This window comes from Camelus bactrianus, chromosome 13, assembly GCF_048773025.1.
Source record: "Camelus bactrianus isolate YW-2024 breed Bactrian camel chromosome 13, ASM4877302v1, whole genome shotgun sequence".
NCBI lineage: Eukaryota > Metazoa > Chordata > Mammalia > Artiodactyla > Camelidae > Camelus > Camelus bactrianus.
In genome coordinates, this window is record NC_133551.1 from 7,892,858 (window position 1) to 7,916,970 (window position 24,113).

At 38.9% G+C, this 24,113-nt stretch overlaps 1 long non-coding RNA gene across 1 annotated transcript in view; it reads right to left on the reverse strand.

The window, feature by feature from the left end:
• LOC141579545 (uncharacterized) overlaps positions 1-24,113 on the reverse strand; it is a 50,023-nt gene that overhangs the window by 3,877 nt on the left and 22,033 nt on the right. The window contains exon 3 of the long non-coding RNA XR_012511113.1: positions 22,911-23,135. This is a non-coding gene — a long non-coding RNA (uncharacterized LOC141579545). The remainder of the gene's footprint in view (positions 1-22,910; positions 23,136-24,113) is intronic.

Genomic DNA, 24,113 nt, shown 5'->3' on the forward strand with positions numbered 1-24,113 from the left:
CTATAAACGGCCAATAACCTCGGTGGGTACACCGTCCAAAGAGCAACGTCACAGTTTGACAACTGGCCATCCCGTTTCCCTGGGCTTCATTCTTGGAGAACCTTAAAAACCACTCCTCTGTCCTCAAGAAGTGCTGCCTACTTGTCCTATCTTTGGCTCAGGGATACAGCACGTTCACGTGGACTTTAATGTCTGCACAGATTTGACTGTCTTTCTCCAGGTTCACTTGTCCATTCTGAAGAGGCCTGAGTTAAGTCCAAACTCCATAAGATCAATTCCCTCCAGTGACAACTCAACGAGCCTGCAATTACAAACCAACTGAACAGGACTGTCCTCAGCTAAAAATGTCACCCGCCCTTCACTGCTTTCTTAATCTCCTGTCCTGGCTAAATGCAACAGACTAACACCACCCTCCACCAAGTTCCCCAACTATGTCAAATAGAAAGTAAGGTCCATAAAAGAGGAGAGAACTCCATAGTCACCTCTGAATTCCTAGCATATATTAATGTCAATAAATAGAACTATGATTATGGCTTCTTTCCTTTAAAACCTTTCTGGTTATTTAAATGAGACCATGGAAGGGAGGTGTTTGGGTCCAGTATCTTGATCCAGAAGACTCTGGAGACCTTTTTCGGAATGGCTGTCCACTGATTCATTCAAAACACAACTTCTCTTTCCGGGAGGAGCTGTGATTTTCTGCCAGGAGTTTGTTGTCAGTCTCATGCCAGAACAGATTTAAACTAAATACTTACATTGGATATGTTATTTTTCCCCGCTTCCAAAAAAATTGACTTTCCTTACTTCCTTGCCTTGAGGAATGCTTTTTTAATTTTCTTTCTAATTCACCCTTTTATAAAGCAGAATTCTCAGGATGTGCTTGGCCTTACATAAGAACAGCCATCCAACTCCCAGTGTGAGAGGCCTGGGGCCAACCTCCTGCACTCCTGTCAAGGCAACTGAAACTCAGTTCAGGAGCCAACTGTTCCCCAGGGCTTCTAAGGCTCGCATATCTCCCAGAATCCCTGCTTTCTGGTTTGACTTGGCTTCTGAGGATTTCCCCTCACTTTCTTGACAATTAGCTGTGCAGCTTGAAAGATGAGGAAGGAAGGTATAATTTCTTAATCAGCATTTTAAGGAACTTATGTAATGATGGTTTTCAAGAGTTTCTAGAACCCTCAAATGCCGAGACAGAAAACACACTAGATATATTCTAAATCTAGCTATCATGTGCATTTTTTATTTGCTTTTGTTTTCTAAACTGCTAACAGACATTTTTTAATTAAAAAATAAAATAAGGCCCCAAATAGGATAGAACATTGAAGAGGAAACAAAATTAAAGGACAAAGACAGAAAAATGATAAGTACTCTACAAAGTTAATAGAAAAAATACACTATAGATCAGATCAGCAGTTCTCAGTAACAGCTAATTGAAACCTGACCATGAGGTAAAATGTCTCTCCTGTCAGGAGACGGCCAACAGAAAACAGAATTAAATCAACAAAATAAAATTCTAAGTCTGGCGAAGTAGAGAAGTCTTCCAGCTAAATGTGTTTTCTTCTGGAAAAGAGGGAGACTCACAAGATCTTTTCTGTGGAGCCTGAGCCCAGGTGAGGATGGTGAAGTGAGCTCTGTAAGTACCCAATTAGCAAAGTGAGTGATGAATAAAGAGACATGAGCTTTGATGACAGAGATGATACTTACTATTCACTTGTCCTGTAAGTATGTCTTCACGTTCAATGATCAATAACTTGGCGTCCTCAGGGATTGAGATTATAGGAAAATGCACAGCCCGGGCCTAGACCTCTGTGATTGTGGAACTGCACTTAGATGTTTCAAGGGAACCTCCAACACCACCTGCAAATAGCTGACTTCACGGTTCTCCTCCCATAGCGGTCCTGCCCAGGGCCTCTTGTCGGGGGGCAAGGTCTCTCTGCCTCTCCCAGCTCAGTCCCATCACTCACAGATGTGACTGGACCCCTCCTTCAGGGCCCAATTTCCTCAGTCAACGAGTCACACCACCCAAACCTCAACTACCAGGTTCTCACTGGCACTCCCTCAGCACTGACTCTGTGCTGGGGACCACGCTGCACATTGTGCACACGTTACCTCACTGGATCTCCACAGAAGTCCTGGGATGTCGGTATATCACTGCTTCAATTAATAAGATAAATTGTTTCACTTCCTTGAGTGCGTCATCCAAAGTGACACGGCTACTGAGCCACAAACCTGGGACTGAAAACCACTTGAAAATTGAACACTGTTACACCTAAGAGCCACCCTACTCTGACTTATCACATCACCTCCTGCCGAGCCTTCTAAATATTTCTAAGCATTCTACAAGACAAAAGTGATCTACGAGAGCACGTCTCTCCCCTACTTAAAATCTGACAATGACATTCCACTTCCCTTAGGAGAAAGCCCCACTGATACTGAGCACAGACCAACGGCCCGGCATCCGCGTTCCCTGCGCGGCCACGCTGCCTCACCCACCACGCAGCACTACACGTGCCGTGACCAGGACAGGGATGCTGACTCCGTACAACCCTTGGCTCGTCTTACTCAAACAATGATCACTCTCTTCAGTGCTGACTCTCAGAAAAATGTTTTCTCTGGATGAATCAGTATCTTTTTCCTTACAACTTCCCATCATTGATAATTAGCTCCCCCCAAAAGAGAGAAAACCTAATCCTCAGACTCCTTATCTGTAAAGTGTGAATAACAAGGAAATATGAGAGGTTTTAAGCGAAATAATATTCATGTGAAGATAAGGGACAATTCCCAACATACAGTAAGCACTCAATATGTGCTTACTTAATATTAATAAAATAGATTCCATTCCAGCAACCTTAAATCAATGCTTTATGGCTTTGTCCAAAAGACTACCGACAAACTATTGGACGAACCCCTTTGAGCAGATCCGCCCAAGCGTACTGGGATAGGTAAGACTTGAATCCAGTTACAGCTGCAGCCAACCAGCAGTATGGGGCGGGGGCAGTTTGCTCAAACTCTTACATGTTGTTTGTGCATTTAGTTGTAGTTATTGAATAAAGACAGGTATTATATAGTCAAAGCTCCTGAAACATAAATCTTCAAAGATTGATGCAAATTAGTTTCAAGTACAACACTCTCACTAGAAATTATTTGAAAATTATAGTCTTAGCTCCTCCACACATCTAAAGGGCATTTTCTTAATGTATCTGACTATATACACTGAAAGGATTGTTTAAAAGAAATTAAGATGAAGCCATAATGAATAAGCTTTCAGTATAATCTGCACAAAGCCCCAAACAAGGGTCTCACTTCTCACTTCCACATAGGTGTTCAGGTAGCTTAACCTGGGTCTTGGTTTCTTATGACACGGGGGTGGGAAGAATTGTGGATAGATTTATGTAGCAAATATAAATCTACGGTATTTGCTGTGTGGGAATCCTAGAAATAAATAAATTGATACATAGTCCCATCCTTAGGAAGCTCAGCCTTTCCAATTACAACAGCATTAAAAATAAAATGAGAGATATATTTAACAAAATTTTACAAGATTTGCCCATTGAACATTTTGAAGTATCACCAAAAAAAAATTAAAAGATCTACATATATGGAAGGCATCCCATGTTCATGGAATGGTAGACAATATTGTTAAAAATGTTAAGACTCCCGAAAGTGATCTACAAATTTAATGGAATCCCTATCAAAATTCCAGCTGACTTCTTTGCAAAAATTGAAGAACTGATGCCAAAATTCATATGGAAGTGCAAGGGACCCAGGTCAGCCAAAACAATCTTGAAAAAGAAGAGCAAAGTTGGAGGACTCACTCAAAGGTTACTACAAATCTATAGTACTCAAGTCATTATGGTACTGGCATAAGTTTGGATGCATAAATCTATGAGACACAATAAAAAATCTAGGGGGGAAACTTACATTTACAGTCATTTTTCCAGAAATGTGCCAACAAAACTCCATTGAAAGAATAGTCTATTCAACAAATGGTGCAGAGACACCTGGGTATCTGAAGGCAAAAGAATTAATCTGGAATCTGGACCCCAGTATTTTATATAACAAATAAAATATTAATTCAAAATGGATCACAGACGGAAACGTAAAAACTAAATTTATAAACTTTCTAATAAAGACATAGTTTAAATCCTTGTGGTTCAAGGATATGCTATGGCTTCCTAGATACAATACCAAGAGCACAAGTGAAAAACAAGAAAGATAAAATGGACTTCATCACAATTAAAACCATTTGTTACAAAGGACATCATCAAGAAAGTGAAATGAAGGGGAAGGGGGTAGCTCAAGTGATAGAGTGCGTGCTTAGCAAGAAAAATAAAATGAATAAATCTAATTACCTCCCCTAGAAAGAAATTGTTTTAATGTTTAAAAAAACTAAAGTGAAACGACAATCTGCAGAATAGGAGAAAAATTTTGCAAAGCCTATATCTAATAAGAGACTAGTATCCACGATATAAAACAAATGCTTACAACTGACCAATACAAAGAAAATCGACCCAATTTTTAAATATGCCAAGTATTTATATAGATACACAATTGGCCAATAAGCATATGAAAAGATGCTCAGCATCACTAGCGAAATCAACATCAAAATGATATCTGATTTTACACTCACTAGGATGGTTATAATCAAAACATGGACAATAACAAGTGTCGGTCAGGAGGCAGAGAAATGGGAACCCTCAATACGCAGCCATTGGAAAGGGGCAATGGTGCAGCTTCTTTGGAAAAGCTGGTGTTTCCTCAAAAGGTTAGAATTATATGGCACAGCAATTCCACTCCTACATATAGAGTCATTCCTCAGTATCCTCGGGGGGTTCGTTTCAGGAAAACCCCACCCTGGATACCATAATCCAAGGATGTTCGAGTCCCTTTACAATCAGCCATCTGGATCCATAAAGTGGAAACTACAGATATGGCGGGCCAACTGTACAGCCAACAGAATGAAAATATATTCTCACAAAAAGTTGCACCTCAATATTCATGGCAGTATCATTCAGAGTAACCAAAGGTTACAAACAATATCCATCCATCAATGAACGGATAAACAAAATTACCAAGAATAGTCCCACAAACTTTTGGTCATTGAATCTTTGACAAAGGAGGTGAGAACATACAATGGAGTAAAGACAGCCTCTTCAGAAAATGGTGTAGGGAAAAGTGGACAGCTGCATGTAAATCAATGAAGTTAGTCTACTCCCTCACAGCATACACAAAAATAAATTTAAAATGGCTTAAAGACTTAAACATGTAGACAAGACACTATAAACCTCTTAGAAGAAAACATAGGCAAAACATCTGACATACATCTCAACAATGTTTTCCTGGAGCAGTCTACTCAAGCAATAGAAATACAAGCAAAATAATACAAGTAGGATCTAATTAAACTTACAAGCTTTTGCACAGAAAAGGAAACAAAAACAAAACAAAAAGACAATCTATGGAATGAGAGAAAATAGTTGCAATAAATGAAATTGACAAGGGCTTAATTCCCAGAATATGTAAACAGCTTTTACACTTAATAAGAAAGAAAAACAAACAATTCAATTCAAAAATGGGCAGAAGTCCTAAAGAAACTTTTCTCCAATGAAGACATACAAATGGCCAATAGGCACATGAAAAAAATGCTCAATATCATTATCAGAGAAATGCAAATCAAAACTGCAATCAAGACTCACCTCTCACCAATCCGAATAGCCATCATTCAGAAGTTCACAGACAGTAAATGCTGGAGAGGCTACGGAGAATTCGGAACCCTCCTGCACTGTGGTGGGAATGCAGTTTGGTGGAGCCATTGTGGAAAATTGTACATAGGTTCCTCAAAAGACAAAAAATTGACCTCCCATATGACCCAGCAATCCCACTCCTGGACATATACCCAGAAGGAACCCTAACTCAAAAAGACACTTTCACCCCAATGTTCACAGCAGCACTATTTACAATAGCAAGACATGGAAACAACATAAATATCCACTGAAAGATGACTGGATAAAGAGACTGTAGTATATTTCTCCAATAAACTACTATTCAGCCATAAAATAATAATAAAGTAATGCCATTTGCAGCAACATGAATGGACCTGGAGAATGTCATTCAAAGAAAAGTAAGCCCAAAGACAAAGAAAAATACCATATGAGATCGCTCACATGTGGAATCTTAAAAAAAAAAAAAAATCAAAAAACAAAGACACAAAAAGTTAAACTTATCTACAGAACAGAAACAGACACAGAGACATAGAAACCAAACTATGGTTACCAGAGGGGAGAGGGTGTGGGAAGGAATATATTGGGAGTTCAAGATTTGCAGATACTGAGTATGTATAGAATAAACCGCAAGTTTATACTGTATAGCACAGGAGAATATATTTAATATCTTATAGTAACTTATGTTTAAAAGAATATGAAAATGAATACAGGTATGTTCCTATTTAACTGAATTGTTGTGCTGTACACAAGAAACTGACACAACATTATAAACTGACTAGACTTCAATGAAAATATTTTTAAATAGACCAAAAACAAAAAAAAGAAAAAGGATATTATGAAACCAAAAGAATAAAGTACTGACTCACGCTACAATATGGATGAACCTTGAAACTTTATGTTAAAATAAGCCAGACACAAAAGGACAAATAGTGCCCTTTAAGGTGAACTGTATCTAAGCGTTTACTGTACTACTCCTGTAAATTTTCCGGAGGTTTGAAGTCTATCAATATCAAAATAAAATGTATTATTCATTAAAATCATAAAACGCTTCCTCACAGGAGGGCTTTAATTATTAAATGCAGAAATGCATGTAAAGCTCCTGGAAAAACACTTTGCACGTCCACACACAGACACTGCTGTCACTGCCGCTCAGAGGGTGGTGCCAGCGCTGATGAGGGCTGCCTCCACTCGCTGCCCTGCAGACAGGAGTGAGGGCCTGGGCTCTGACAGGCAGGGTGAGCGTGACCCTGGGTCAGACACAGCCATGCCCCAGACTCTGCGTTACCCAACTTTCTTATACAAACTGCAACAAGTTATGTAAACACGCTACAGGGATGTATCTTACAACACAGGGAATACAGCCAATGTTTACAGTAACTATAAATGGAGCATCTATTGTACACCTGAAACATATCATACTTTAAATCAGCTATATCTTTGTAAAAAATTAAAAAATAACTTAAAAATGTTATCAATTTAATATTCAATTCGGTTTTTAAGTAACTACTAAACAGCTTAGAATGTATAAAAGCATTTAAGTGTGCAGTTTGTTTACATATTTATTTACTTTCAGCCTCCTGCTAAAAGAGAAATTAAACAATTTTTTTAAACACACCTTAACAACCATAACAACAAAAAGGCAAAACTGAAAGTGAAGAGAAATTGGAGATTCAATACTTAAATGAAACCTGGGGGAGGTAAAGTCATAAAAATGGATTCCCTGGAGTCAGGGCAAGTGTTAAAGGCCGACTAGAAATTCAGCTGTAAGATTCTTGGCAGCTAAAGCAAAAAGAAAAGATCATGGGGGGGTGGTAGAGGGTGTGCTTAGCGTGCACGGGGTCCCGGGTTCAAGCCCCAGGGCTTCCACTAACAGATAAATACACCTAATTACCTACCCCCCCAAAAGAGTCCCAAAGAAAAGAAAAAGAGAAATTTCTTTCCAAAAAAACCTGATATTAAATTTGAATTAAATACTTAAAAAAAAAAAAAAAAGAAATATAGAAAAGATGAATGACACTGTGAAGGAAAAGCCCAGCTGGGCTAACGAGCTAAGTCACAAATCTAAGTGTGATAAATGTCGGTTTACTGATCTAAGTATTGCTGGGCTAACTCGTAAATCTGAAGTTTAGTGTCAGTTGACTGGGCTAATAAGCTAACTCGTAAATCCAAGGTCAACAATTGTCAGTAAAGTGATCTGTTCCAAATTCATAAGCTTCAGTGTACTGATTCCTTGCTTTTTGTTGTTTGAGCCTTATTGGCTAATAGCCCCTTACTTGTAACTAACCCTATAGAACCTCATGTGCAGGTCTTGGAGGTGCTCAGAGCTTCGGAACAGAAGCCCCTCTGAGCCCGCCGGCGTAATAAATCTCAGTGCATGTTTCTTGGCTGGCCTGTTGTTTCCGTAACAACACAAGCGATAATGCCCTTGAGATAAATCTGTGATGGCTGCTGGCAGGTCCCCATTTCTCACGTGGCAAAATCTGAAACATCCTTCTCACCACTCAGAGTCATCATAAGCCCACTCCACACATCCTGGTGTTAAATGCAGGAGCACAGGCAGGGCCCTGCCTTTGCTCTCTCTGTGTCATTATAGTGAGACAGGATGGAAGAGGCAGAGCACAGCCATTCAAGGAAGACCACAGCAATTAACATCAAAATGGTGAAGGATTCAAACCCCAGTAGGCCTTGAGGCTCAGGATGAAGAGATTTAACTTCTAGCAGAGCTTGAGCATCATTATACACCCATTGTAATAGTAACATGGTGAATAACATGCCCCAAGGCACCATGGCAGTCCCAAGGCCAGCCACAAAAGGTCAAAGGGTGGGAAATGGCCAACTCCCTGGGAATCCCAGCCCCTTGCCCTTAGGCTGCTTCTTCTATATATTAGCAAATGAAACCACCAAGCCCAAGAAAACGAGCAGCACAGCGCCACCTCGTGGTCACCCCTCTCTCTCCCTCTTCGGAGAAAGCCCACACTCTGTGGAGTGTGTACCTACTTTTAATCTGAGCACCCAAACCCCACACCTCGTGGCCTTTCTCTTGCCTTTCAATGTGTCTCTGTGAATAAATCTACCTTTCCTCAACACTGGCTTGCTCTTGAATACTTTACTGCACAAAGCTAAGGAACAAAATCTGGTGGGACACATCCCAGGGGCTCAACCAAAGACTGGGACACAGCCCTTCTCATGCCTAACGTTTTTTTCCTTGTATCAACAGGACTGGGTTGTGAAGGGAGCTCTGAGGCCCCAGCTAAGGGACAGAAGCCGCCCCCAGGTCTCGAATTGGAGGGCAAACTCTTCCCCAGCAGGGGCCTTGGGGTCTGCCCGGTTCTCTGTGTTTCTCTGTTGTGCTGACTCCCCAGCCACAGAGCGTTCTCCCTAGGCCTGTCCCCACAAAACCCTTCTCTCCAAAATACAAGCACATCATGTCACAGTCCTCTTGTTCAACCAGGAAATGCTTAACCCACTTTTTCCCTCCACAGTAAAGTACCTAACTGTCCTCCCTCCCATCACAACTCTTCTTTCTTTGTGAGAACTCTGCACTCCCCACACACCATCATGAACGCAGGTGCCTTGCTGGCTGGGAAAGAGATGTTTCAGTCTCACACAGCCTGCATCCTTTCACTTTCCCCTTGTTACCATAAAAAAGCCTTTCCTGAGTCACCCACAAATCTGATTCTGAACTTCATAAAGTGCTGAAGTTGCAGTCACTGTGTGCATACCTCCCAGGTTTTGACTAAGTTTCCTTCACGAGATCTTCATTAAGGAGCTGCATCAAGAAGTCGAAAGAGGATATTCTTACATCTGAGCGGAGGAGCCTGCAAGAAATTTAAATGGCTTTCAAGAGAGAGTTAACCAGGGACAGAGAGGTCGCAGGTCCTAGTCAACAATGTCATGAGGCAAAATGTTCTTCAAAGACTCAGAGTGGCTTCTGAACGTAGAGTCGGCAGGGAGGAGGTGACACGCAGTGAGTGGGGTGAGTGACACAGGGTACGCTCCCCCAGCTGGGGAAGAATTGGATTTTGTTCTAGTTTTCCAAACAATTTCTTAATAGCTTTTTCTCCTATTGTCACATACCATTTCCTATGAATTAAGAATATCAATGTCAGTCATTTGGGCCGCTTGGGAGAGGCAACATGATGCCATTCACAGGGCTGGGATATGACAGCCACACCAGTCTAGGTTGAAAGACCAGTGGGGGTATTTCCATGGTGATCACGGGCATGCAGCAAACTCCCCAGCTTCAATGACCTCATCTCAAAGGTGGGGCAATAAAACTACCAAGAAAAGTGCGTGATGATTATGGAAGACATCTGTTTACTAGGTAAGTGCCCGTGACAGCTGCAGCTTAATGGGGAATGTGTATGATTAACAAGGCCCTGTCTACCTGGCCACACGCTCCCTGCCTTCCTGCCTTGGTGGAGCAGCAGAGTTTGTTTAGCTGAGATGAAAGCCCCCAGAGCAGCCCCGACGGGAAAGCTCGCAGCTGTGCATTGTGAGGCGTGTTCCTTTCCTTCTCAGTGCTGATCACAGTTTGCTGTCATCTGTTTTTATGTTTATCCCTTTTGTAATTTCCTCTCCTCCGGAGTTTTTGCTCAAGCAGAGCAGGGCCAGGTGTGTCTTGCGGCCTGCCCGATATTCTGGGCTGGGAAAGAGCCGACCACACATCTGGCTCTGGTGCTGAACGGAGAGGGCAGAAGGCCCTGGGGCCCATGCTGAACCGAGGCCCATGCACCCAAAATTATGGTCTGACTTTGGGCAAATTACAGTCTTCTTTACCCTGAGATTCCTCATCTGTCCATGAAAATAACTGCCCATGGCACACAGAGTTACCAAGATTAAAGGAAATCACCAAATTCACAACATATTCAAGGGGCTACCAGTGCATCCTCAACAGACAAATGCTGCCTTTACGGCTCTGACACACGCCAAGCGGGGCGGCCACACACAGTGAACACTGCTAAGTGCTTCATGTGTGCTACAATACACTTTAGAACTTACAACAATCCCAGGAAGAAACGAATATTATCATGCCCATTTCACAGATTCACCAACAGGTTAAGAGAGGTTGCATTCTAGTCCAAGGCCGTATGGTGAGGAAATGGCGATTTAAACCGGAATCTGGGCCCAGGCCTAGGCTCCATCTCTCTCCCATCCACCTGACCATTTGCCTATGAATTCCACCTGTCCAATACACAAGTTTGCAGCCGGCCAGCTCTTAAATGCAATGTGTGCCACCATTTGTCAATGTTGGTTAATTACCATAAACTGTTCTCAGAAACCACTACAGAAAAAAAAGGTGGACTTAAGGAATTCTGCATTGCGTTCTCCTGTAATGTGCAGAAACCCTTCCCTACACCACCAAATCCAAATGTATGCTTCCTCCATGTTTATGTTTGCACACGGCTTATTAAAGAAGAAGGTACCTGCAGTAATTCCATCTCGGTTCCTTTCCAAGGTTGCAGATTATCCATAATCAGTCCGTGAATGAAAATACTACAATGTGAATGAAAATACTGCAACCATGTCAGTAAACAAAGAGTGCTGAAACCAAGTCATTAGCGGCTGCCGCCAACTCCCAGCGAGGACAGGCCTGCAGCCCAGCAGCTGCAGCAACTCACAATGGTGCCCTCTGAGCAGACTCAGAATAAGAAAGGACAGGATACTGGCCCTAGGTAGCTAGGTGCTTGTTTAAAGAATGAATTCAGGGAGTCCAAAATATTTGCTTCCTCCCATACATAGAAAAGCACTAAATTCTTGAACTTGAGATACCTGGCTTTCTTTAGATAACAAGCAATCTTTTACTGTTCCAACAACCTGGTCTTTGTTGTAAAGCTCCTATATATCCTAGCTCCTCCTCAACCTCTTGGGAGCAGTCCCTCAGAGAGATCTGAGAGGCTGTCATCATGGCTCGAGTCGTCTCGCCAAATAAAACATAACTCTTATCCTTTAGGCTGCACATGTATTTCAGTCAACAGTTTTGGACATCATGAAGGGACCCAGAGCAGACTTTCTCCACCTGAACTCTCCGAGTATCTGGAGCCTTGGTACCATAAGTGGCCCTTTGGGCCCATCTGCCTCCTCGGGGAGTCCAGATGAATTTGGGTGAGTCTCTCTTGGTTCTCGGAAATCACATATTGTTTGATGATCCTGAGTTTTATTTGGCGGAGTTTCCAGGTAACTGGCCCTCCAGTTGAAAGATACTGGGGTGAATTACCCACCCAGTGGAGACATACTGGGTGGGGCCTGGTTGAAATATAATGGGATATACCCACCTTGCAGAGACGTCCGAAGTGGGGCTGGTGGAAACATACCAGGAAAATACTCACCCAGTGGAGACGTCCCGAGTGTGTCCAAGTTGAAGGACACTGGGTTCAGGGCTGAGTGGTTAGGTAAGAGGTTGTTCTAATGTTTTCCTCAATTTGGTTACCTCCATTGAATTTTTCAGGATAAAAGTAAAACTCTTATGAGTAACCTTTCAACTCCAAAAATGGGACCCTCCTCCTGGCTGGTAACAGCTTTCTCTGGTGACAGAGAATCTTGCAGGAGTGTTAGAGGCAAAGACTTCATGCCATAGAGTTGTCCCTGAGGGAAATCTTACTAGCAAATTTATTCTGAGAACCCGAACTTACAATGTGGAATAGAACTTTCAAAAAAATAATAAAAAACAGAAAAGAAAAAATGACAGATTGCCAGCCTCCAACTATTACCCCAGCCAGGTTTATGTACATACAAAACTTACAGCATTAATTGGGAATTAGAAAAAAAAAAAAAACAACTCACTATGAAAGTAACTAACCAGGCCTGATAAAAATATTTTTTGGAATTCTGAACTTATAAAAACAAAATCCCCGTTAGGGGGAACTTAGATTTCTCTTCCTGTGTCCTTGAAATGTAAATGTTTTATCTTTCTCTGGGTGTTTTAAATGTGTGTATGTATGTATATATAAGTTTACTTTTTTTTAAAGGAAACCTTGGACTCTGCCATACAAAAGGTTCAAGTATTGTGTACATATGGTGGCCACGCAAATAAATTGGGATTCTAAGCAATTCTTTGTACCAATTGTCAGATATTTTGCCATCTTAAACTTTGTTTCATCAGCCTGGACCACAAAGGCCTTAAGCTTTTGAAGAGTAAACCTTTGAATTTTATTTAGGCAACACCCCCACTCTCATGTGGAAGAGCCTCTTCATCTTATTGGTTTAAAATCACTATATATATATTATATATATATATATATTATATATATATTAATATATATATATATATAAATTGATGGCCATATCATGGATCCTTTAATTTGGAAAAACTTTTAAATTGGTGAAAGTTGAAAGAGATCTCATTATAAACAGCTGTTTTATTGGTATCTATTAAAATCAATTTTAAAGGTAGAAAAATATATCTAATGGTTAAGCTAAGAACTTAGTGAAAAAAATAAAACTGGTTTGAAAAGCTACATTTGTGTTTTTCCTTTCCGATAAATGGTTCTAGGGATGCTAATAAAATCTTAGAATAATTAATGTTAATTAGGTTGAATAACTGGAAAAAGGATTGTTAAAAGGTCGAAAAATAAAAGATAAGGGGCTTATCCCAAGTGGATAAATATTTTTATATGGTTATTTTGAATGAGATAAATAAAATGGACATTTTTGGATTTAGGTACAAGGTTTTGATACTACACTACATAAAGTAAAAAAAAGGGCCAAAGAGATCACCTACTGCCCCCCAACATTAAAGTTCAAACAAGTCCGTTTTATTTGCCGCAGTTTAAAATATATATATATATAGACTGAAATATTTGATCAATGATTGGGACAACAGACCAATTAATCAAAGTAAAAATTGAGAAGGGTCTAAGCTCTTTGGCTGAAACTTGGGCATCCTAGAGACTTTTCTATAAAATTAGATACAATGCACCAAAAAAAAAAAAAAAAAAGGCTTCTGGCACTCCTTCTAGAAATAAGAATTATTGATTAAAACATAAATATAAAAATTAAAGGTATAAGATTTAATAAAATTGAGATAAAAGTTTGTAAAATTGGTATATTTAAATGGTCTTTATATAAAACTTTTGCTTAATTATGTTGTGGGATAGATATGTTTCAATGGAAAAACGCGTCCCCTTCTTGGTGTTATAAGTCTGGGCACAAATCTGTCCCTCAGAAAATATTAATTGAACAAAGTAAAAGAAACCAACAGAGTTACATGAGCTGTCCAGTATAACGTAAAACTAAAAACTAATATTCAGTGGCTAATAAAAAAATATAATAAGAGGTTTACCCTGGGTTTAACTTATAACTCAAGAAAAAGAGACCTTACTAAATGCCTTATGCAAGCTTTGGAAAACATGATAAATTAAACCTTAAGGTTTTAAAACACGGAATTCTTTGTTTACAGCTCTTCTCACTGATAAAAAATGCCAATTAAGGAAGGAAAATTGGGTCTGGGTGACAGAGCAGTTCTCCGGGGAATTGGAAGATTGTGTCTTTGTCTTGCAGATCAGAAATGTAAATACAGCAAACAGTGACCTAGGACTGAGCCTAATTAGCTCAACGAAATAAAATTTAAGGCCAAGAAATTTTTGGCATTTTAAAACTTAGAACTCAGAACTCTGACGTGTCCTTCAGACTTTGTCAAGAAATCTTAAATGTCTGTTTCATAAATAGCAAGCCTTAGTGATTTGAGCAAGCAAATTCACTTTACTCCAACTATTATTATACCTATCTTATAAGTAAGTTTTAAAGTGAAGCTATGAGATCTCTAGCTTTTGTCTGTTTATAAGACTGTGTACACATTATTGATGTGAGATATTTCTACAGCTAAAAAAATCAAAGTCCAAGAGATCTGCTTAATTGACGTAAAAAATAGGAGCTTGAAAATTAAGTATTTTTAAAATAAAAACTGAACAAATTGACTTTCAGCGTCACGTGAACTGGAAAATATTCAATATTAAGATAATATTTGATATTGTTTAGTTTAAGAATGTTCTAATTAATATAGACATCTTTAAAGTCATCAATATTAAGTATAATGCTTTTACTGTACCTAGGTTTAATGAAAGTCAAATAAGATCCTGTTATATCTGTTGCAGATATGTCAAGAAAAAAAAAAACAGTAATGTGGTGTGGTAAAATTTTAAGTAAATTAAATGCAAATGAGATGAGAGCTTTGGGTAAATTTTTAAAATATATTTTTAAAATGTATGCTTAAGATAATCTCTAAATGTTTGGTAACTTTAAATTCTAGAGTTGTGCTAAATTAAGTCAAATGATAGGATTTTATTAAATAGCTATGCCATTTTCAGATAAAATAAGATTGAAATATGAATTACTTAACATGTAACTTCCTCTTACAGAGAAAATAAAGGTGTTTAGAAATACTAATAAATGGATGATGCCACCCTGAAATAGTCTCTATTATTAAGGGAATGATCTCAGTATCCTAGGAAAGTAAGATAAATGTGTAAAGGAAGATATAAGAATGGAATTATATTTTGTTAATGAAAAATAGTGGATTTCTCCTGAAGCTGGTTACTTCTGAATGGAAGAGAAAATAAGGGACACACTAATATGAGTATAGAAAGCTATGGAAGGCTTGTGGAAGTGGAACCCTGAGGAAAGTGTTTCATACGTGGTCAGAATTGGCTAAGTTTAGAATCAACTTGGGCAAAGTAAATGAATCTTAGAAGTAAGCAGGTACAAGACTAGATTTGGTTTTCTCGCTGTTAAGAGGAAAAAATTTTCTTAAAATGTTAATCCACCTTCAGTAACAGATTGTAAAACTTCTTATACCACTTAACTGATCTGTTCTGCCATTACCTTTGACGCATTTTCTTGTTAATGAGTTAGTACTACGTTACAGTGATCTATATGTTTATCTGACCAAGTGTTCTGAAATCTTTAAACAAGCTCCCCAAATATCAATTTCTAATTAAAGTTCTTTTAATCTCCAGTTAAGTTTGGGATGCTACAGAGGGCCCCTGAAACATCCCAAAGAGAGATTTTAATCTAGTAAATTTCATTTGGCATGTTAAATAACATGGTATTGTCAAATGAATAATAAATTTTCTAAGGTTATATTGTATGAGAAAATGTTATTAATATAGATATTGTAGAAATTATATGGACTCCCTAAAATTCTGGTATATCTGAAATGTTACCAGTGATAATTCTGGGTATAGTGACCAGGTTTCTTTATCGATTATAGTGTAACGGTGTTTAACCATGATTTTAAATCTTTTGTCATTTATAGACAGTTAATGGTTGTCTTCTGATGGTTTTGCAAAATGCTTGCTCTTCAAGGAGATTTACTGATTTCTAATAAATTTCAAACTATAGCAGTGAAATAAACTGGGTAAGAAATTTTAAATTTCCAATGAAAACTGTGATTAAAAGAATTAGTTACATTGGACTGAGTAAACTGGTGAATATGGTTATAATTTTTGATTTTGTTTAAAATACTACTGGCTTTTAACCTGTTTCCCAGACATAAAGAATCTCTTCTCTTTAAGCTAGCTATGATTCACAGCAATTTGATAAATTATACCTATGTAATCAGACTTGGAACAGTTATCTTTTCTCTCTATCTGATCCCTCAATAGACTAAAAACTCTTAGGTCCCCAGTGGCTCTATCAGACAAATGAGGAAGATCATCTCCTAACAGATATAGGAATCTCAAGGTATTTTAAGGATTTTAAAGAGAAAAGAATTTACCTAAATCTGTAAGGCAGAAATCCATGACAAGCCCTTGACGGGGCTTTCCTGGCCTTAGCAAACCTTATTAACATTCTACCCTGAGACTCCTAATTAAAAGTTCCAACACAGCCAATTTAAAAAAGCTTATATGATCAAATAATCAGACAACTTGTAAAGCAATTAATCTTGACATGGCTTTATTTGAGAAAAATGAGGGTAACTTTAGAGAGAAAAAAGATTATATTTTAGTGGATATTAAATTCTAGTTTTGTTGACGTCCGTATTTACTAACACACTTCCCAACCATTCCTTGCTGTTATGTCACATTGCTGTACAGTTTAACTGAATTATTAATAGGATACTCTAGCTTTGTTTCTGAAGCTCACTAATCTATCCTTGGGTAAAATTCCAATGCCCCATGACCTGCAGCCAGGGGAGTATACAAACTGGAACAGGCATGACTTAAAGAACTGTCTCCAACCTGAATGGAAGGACCCTTTATCAGGTACTCTTAAATAGACCATACACACCAAAGTTGAAGGAAACGGACTTTCGGGTTCATTTCCTATCAGAAATAGCCCCTGCAATGCACTGGCCTATAGAGCACTGCTCACCTTAAAACAATGCCCAAATGGAGAAAAAGCTACCAGGCCAGGATGACAAGAAGATGATATCTGAGGTAGACAGCTGACCCAAGACACCGTACCAGGCCTGCATAAAAATTACTGTGATAATTTCTCCTACCTTTGATTATGAACTACTCCAATTGTTAAGTTTATGGTAAATTACCTATGTCTAGTTCTTCTATGTTACCTTGGTGGGTTTCCCTACTCCAAGGCTCTAACTAGATAGCCCTCAGAAACGTTATTCTAAAAAGAAATTATAGTTCTGTTTAGACCTTTGTTGATCTTACAAGGTGGGAGACGTCACCTGACCAATTAATACCTGCTCTGAGACTGACCATAAATATGAACATTCTCATAAGATCACTCAAACTCAATCAGAAACACAAGCAAAATTTTAACCCCAAAATACAACTTCCCGATTATTAAATTCTTAATCATGACTTTATTAACGTTACTAGCTGTATTACTTATATCCTGTCTATTTTATAAAATTGTCTGTTACATTTCCCAAAGTGTAACTAGGCCTACAAAATTGATGATGGCTAAACATCTTGAAGAAATAGAAAAAATTTATAACCCTGAATAAAGTAATTGTAATAGTGTGATTCTAGGTATGGGAATGAGCAATGAAGGGAAAAAACTTCCTGGATCATAACAAACAAGTAAGACATGTGATCCAAAGAATTTTTAGTATCAACAGGGCATCCCCGCCCCTTTTTAGTATAAAAGTGGACTGATTTCTGACTTGGGGGAGACGGTTCTCCAGCATGTCATTCAGCCATCTTCTGGGTCTGCCAGCTTTTCAAATAAAGTCACTATTCCTTGCTCCAACACCTCAATCTCCCGATTTATTGGCCTGTCATACAGCAAGCAGTACGAGTTTCGACTTGGTAACAAGATGACTGCATTGGAGGCAGTATGTCTCCACTTTTTCCTCGTTTCCAATATGTAACATGCACATCATTTATGATCTAGTGCAAATAATTCATCAAAGACAACCACAAAAAGAAACTACACTCACCTAGCTATCAACACTGAAGTCACAACCTATCAATTTTATATGCTTATTAACAACACAACTAAAAAACCTAACATAGGGAATTGATTCCACAGAAATAAAATTATTTCTACTCCTTCAAAACCTTTTTTTCTTTTCTATTTTATTTTGTTTTGCATATTGAAAAGAAAATAAAAGACAAATCATTTTATTTCACGTATTTTGTTATAGCTACATAACATAAATACTACAAAGATATTTAAATTGCAATAAAAAATTGTTCATATATTGTACAAAGATATATACACAATCAATGTGGATAAGGAAAGGAATGGATATTTACTAAAAATCCACTGCACATCCAGTCTTTTACAAGCATATCCTGGAATATAAGCTCTATGATCCAGGGGTCCCCCACCTGCATTCTCACTGTTGAGTCCCTTAGTAATCTTCTACCAAGGCACCAGCATAGAACCACGCGATCAGTATTTTAGGTATAAATGAGGAAATTAGCTCATTCAGTTCTAAAACAAAAACCCTAAAGTAAATACTGAACTTATTTACAGATAAAGAAAATTGGACACAAACAAGTACAGTTTCTTCCCCAAGTTCACAAAGCTAATAACTGGTAAAGGCAAGATTTGAACTCATCTGTCTGATTCTAAAAACTAAGGTGGAAATCTCTTCCGAATGGGAAGGGTCCAGCAGCACAGCCTATCACCCTATCTTTGTTCAGATCTAGCCTTAGACAGCCTGAGACAGCACCCCATTCCTATGGAACTTGAGGGCAAATGATAACAATAAGGATTTTATATCCAGTAGTTTCTTAGGTATCATTTATATAAACTGTCAGCAGGACAGCAGAAAAACTCTGGGAAATATGAGTGGGTCCAGGGCTTTTTGCTGATTAGAAACTCAGTCTTTCAGGACAGAGTGACCTTCCCATGAGAGGCCACACGGACCTAAACTAAAGGCAGCTGAGCAATGAAAACTAGCAAGACCCTGGAACTCAAGCAAGAAGGATCCCTGCCATCTCCCGCCCTGTTGCCTCTTCATCTACGTGGACACGAAGACAGAAGACCCAGGTTCTTGTCCAAGTTACACCATCATGGATTCTCACCCATAAAAAGTTACGACTCTATGCTGTCCTAAGTCCTTTCCAACTCAAATATGTTGACACCAATATCCCAGCAGAATGTCTATGTCTCCACAAACTCTTTTCTATAAGAATAGTTCTATGGCCACAAAGCAGAAATCCAATTAAAAACACCATGCACTAAGCAAGGTGAAAGTCTGCGTAAGAGACTTTGCTCTCACGCTCAGTGAATGAAAACTCAGAAAAATTGGTCCTTCTCCCTCAGCAAGTTGTAGGTAGGCTGATTGTGTGTGTGTGTGGGTGTGCATGTGTGTGTGTAAATCAAATACAATGACGTCTGGGATCTGTACAGATTTTTTTTATGTTACTGTCATATCATGAGGATGAGACACCCTTTAAAGTAATTTGAATCTAGTTTTCTGAGAGAGTCTCAGGATCTTTTGGTGGAGGAGGGAAAAGGAAAGGAGGAAAGAAGTAAATGAAGCAAAGGAGTAAGAATACTGCAAGGGAAAGGCAAGACATTAATTTTGTTCCTCATTGCATCACAAACAAATTACGGACTGGCTTTGCCCCGATGTCCTGTCGAGCACTGAGTTGCAGATGAAGAGGTGACAGCCCATTTCTCACTGAGCTTGTGACTGTACGTGGCATCTTATAGAAACAAATCATTTACCCTGATCAAACACTCTAGCAGCAGGCCGTAATTCTCCTATTTTGAGAGATAAGATAATAGGAGTTCAAAGAGGGTAGATAACTTGACAAAAGTCAGAGGACCAGTAAATAAGAGAGGATGAATTCAAACTCAGATCTGAATGCAGAGTGTGATCTTCCCACTCCCAGGACTGGAAAATCCTTAACACACACACTCCCCAGCTCCCCTGCAGTGTTCCTGGCGCCAAGCATTTCCCATGGCGATGGACTCCAGTTCTCACAGACACAGCGCTCTGTGCAGCCAATGACCTTGATCAGACCTTGATCATCTACCTGCCACGCCCACCAGGCTTCACCATACAGGTAGGAAAGCTGGCTTTCAAGTGCATACAAAGCCACCCCTGGTCTAACCTGGGCTCTTCTGGGGCTTCTCCAGCCTAAAGGCAGCCATGAAAGTGCTCACAGTTTGTACATGAGCCACACTACCTCTCTCCATCTGTCTCCACACCTATACTTCTTAGCTATGACCATTTTGATAATATTGGAAACAAATTTTTAAAAACACAAAAGAAAGGATCCTCGAACAATTACTTAATACTTACAATTTTAAATGATTTGTTACAAAGTGAGTATTTACAAACCGAATCTGCCTTCCTAGGTGTCAGTTTAAACAGTTAAAAAATATAATAGCAAAAAATTCTCACTTACAAAATTAACAAAAACTTCAACAATAATCTGGAATAAACTCAAAATTAATGCCCATGTTGTACATGGAGAAAACTACAGGACTGTACTGAGGGGTAAATAAGAGGTGTGAATGTAGAGACATCAACATATTGCATGGAGGAAAACAGTTTTGTAAAGATGTAAGTTCTCCTAAAAATAATTCAAAACTTAATAAAAATCCCATGAATACTCTTATCTGACTTTTTTTTAACTTGAACAAAATATTTTAGAATTCTTCAGGAATAATAAATTCATAATAATAGCCAAGAAAGTTTGGGATGGAAGAAAAGAACAAAAAAATATCACACTGTCAGATAATAATTAATTTTTACAATATGTAAGATATGGCGCTGGAGTAAGGAAGTAAGATTGACAGAAATATAGCATGAGCTCAAAAAGAGACTCTAGTGTACATAAGTATTTTGTGCATGTGGGATTTCAAATCAAAGAGCAAAGTATGAATTCAATAATTCTCCCGGGACAATCAGAGAATCACCTGGAAAGAACAAATTCTATTCCTGTCATAATGACCACAAAAAAAATTACAGATAGTGGTTTAAATATTAAAATACTAATAACAGCAAATACAACTCTTTGCTCACCTTAATTCAAGTTCTCCTCACTATAACAAGTACTATTATCATCTCCATCTTAGACATTAAATAAACCTACATAAGAGATTTATACCATTATAAGAAAGTATTTCTAAGAATAACAAAGATAAAACCCAAAAGGAAGACATTTACTATCTTAAGAATATTTTGAGCCACAACGAAAATAAAAAACCTACTGAACAAAATGAAAGGCAAGAAATGACAAGAAAAAGCTCTGTGATACATGTTGACGAAGACAAGGGGTTAATGTTCATAACATACAAAGAGCTGTCACAAAGCAACAAGAAGCTCCCTCACTTAAATGTGTGCAAAGGACAAAAGGGATCATTCACTTTTAAAAAGTCAGATGACTAATGAGTGAAAAATGCTCAATAACTGGTCATCAAATACAAACTAAAACAATGAAAAAGCAATTTTGCTCATCATATTGGCAAATATTTGTAAAAGATATTCTAGCTAGTGTCCATCTGTGAGAGAACAAACTGTGAGCGACATTTTGGAGGACGACATGTCAATGGATATGTAAACTCTGAAAAACGTGTGTACACACAGACTCAATTCAACTTCTAGGAATCATTTCATTTAGAAAAAAAATCAGTTCAAAAGATGTACTCATCAGAGCATTTACACAGCACTGTTTACAATGGTGGGATGAAAAGCTGAAGTGAAATCATATCCTGTGATAGAGAATTGGTTACATAAGTTATTCTACAGATTTTCATTCCCCACTGGAGAAGCAATTTCTAGAGTCACTTGAAAGAAGCCTGTGATGAATGTAAATATCACATCCAGGGACAAAATTTCCAGAAGCCTTAACTAAAGGAATACTCATACAAGATCACAGGTATGTTTGTACAAGAGGGATGCCAGTCAAACATCCTTTCTGAAAGTGGAAAATGGAGAAAACTTAAGGGTCCAACATCAAGAAAATGATGCGGTAAATCACGGCGAGACGTGGGCTCTGAAGGGGCCGGCGATTCGGCATTGTCCAGGGCCTTGTCCACATCACTCTCCCACCAAAGGTGTCCTTCCACAAGAGACCACACCTGCACATCAGGAGACCCCTCCATTCTATCTGAAAGGACCGGGTGAGTCTGGAGTGGGAGGACGTCTATGATATACCCGTGAGTGAATAAAGCGAGCTGCAGAACACATATAGTACGGTCTTATTTTTCAATAAAGCATATATATACACACATATACATAGATTTCTCATATACGTGTATGTATGTAGGTATGTATGTATTTATGGGTATATATATATATGTCATAGGCATAAAGGTCATGAAATATATACACCATATTGTCAACAGCTTTTACACTCAGGAAATAAGGGGAAGGGAGTTAGGGGCCTTTAAGTACCACCACAGTTCCCTTTTCAGTATTTCAGTTAAGTATACTTGAATTTAAAAGTTTATTTAAGTCCGAAGTAAAATGGACGATGCCTCCACAAGACAGAATGCTATAGTGGTCATTAAAAATCATGCCAGGGGAGATAGAATATTGCAGAAAAACATGTAATAAGCCGAATGGAAAATGGAGGTCTCCACACAGTAAACAGGCACAGAGTGCTCACTGGTTTTTATGACAGAGGTGATACACACTGATGAAAAGAACAGAAAATAGAAGTTAAAGTGTTAATTACTGTCTCTGAGTAGTGGGACAAGGCTACCCTATTTTGCCCCTTTTTTCAGACTTATTATATTAAATACACATTATTTTTCATCTGAAAAAATCATTTTTAGATGTCTAGTACCATGCATTGGAGAAAATACATAAGTACTTACATAAATAAATAACTAGGAGACACCGCAGCAGCGTCACACAATGTAGAATGGGCGATCCTGAATAACAACGCACAGTTACATAAGGACCCACAAAGTGAGAGCACCTGCTGTAACAGGGCGTGGCCCCCTTCTATTTGTCAGTTGTATCTTCAGGGCTGAGGCAGTTCTGAGCACGGCCAGTGTCAGTGCTGGTGTCTGGATGGATGCCACTGGAGGTGAGGGCACCTGCAAGCCGAGAGGAAGAACAGAAATCATCCTCTGCTTTTTCTGTCTTGTTTCTTTGTTACTTTTAAAGAGAGGCATAAATAAGATAAACTAAATCTTCCCTGCTGAAATTTAAGTAATGAAACATTTTTTAAAGTCTTCACAGCTTATATTCTGCCTATAACTGTCTTTACAACAAAGCATCATATTTATTACATGTTAATTAACACAATTAACTCCCTGTTGAAGCCTATTAAAGAACATGAAATGCACTACGTGAAAGCACCACGCCTGCAGTGACTACCTCAGCTGTCTTGAAGGCAGTGCAGTCAGCCCCCATCATACCGTGGCCCTGAGCTCCTGATGCTGCTAAGAGAGCATGCTGCCGCCTCAGATGGAGAGGAACTGTGAAAGCATTTTCTGAAGTCATCAGCACTGACAAAACATAACTGACAAATCCCAGGCTTCTTGGAGGATGTCATTTTCGGTTTCTGGCCAACACCCGTCAATGAGCAGAACCACCCCATTCCGAGCCATGGGACACACGTGGGAAGCAGTTTTGGAGAAATTTCCATGTATAGAATGTAACCAACTATACATAGAACTCTGAAAAAGGAAAAGATGAAATATTCTGATTTTGGAAGACACTCAAAATATTCTCCTAAGTCTTAGTAGCTGGAAAGGCTGGGCTTCTCCTCAGCCACTTATTTATTTCACAGCCAGTGAGCATCTCCCACACACCCTGTTTCCCTGTGTCTGCTGGGAGCCTCAGGCACACTCTTGCTGTCGATCTTATAAGTCACAGGGCAGACGCGTGTCTCTCATGCCTGCCACCCTCACACAGGCTCGCCTCCTAGCCTCACTGTCTGAACTTGGCCCTATTTTCTCATCTGCTTATTTGGTATCTGTTCTTCTGTAAGCTGCCTGAAATGCTATTTGGAACAAGTCAGAAGAATGAGTGGGTAGAGAAATGGACAGTTGGACAGGTGAGAGGTTGGC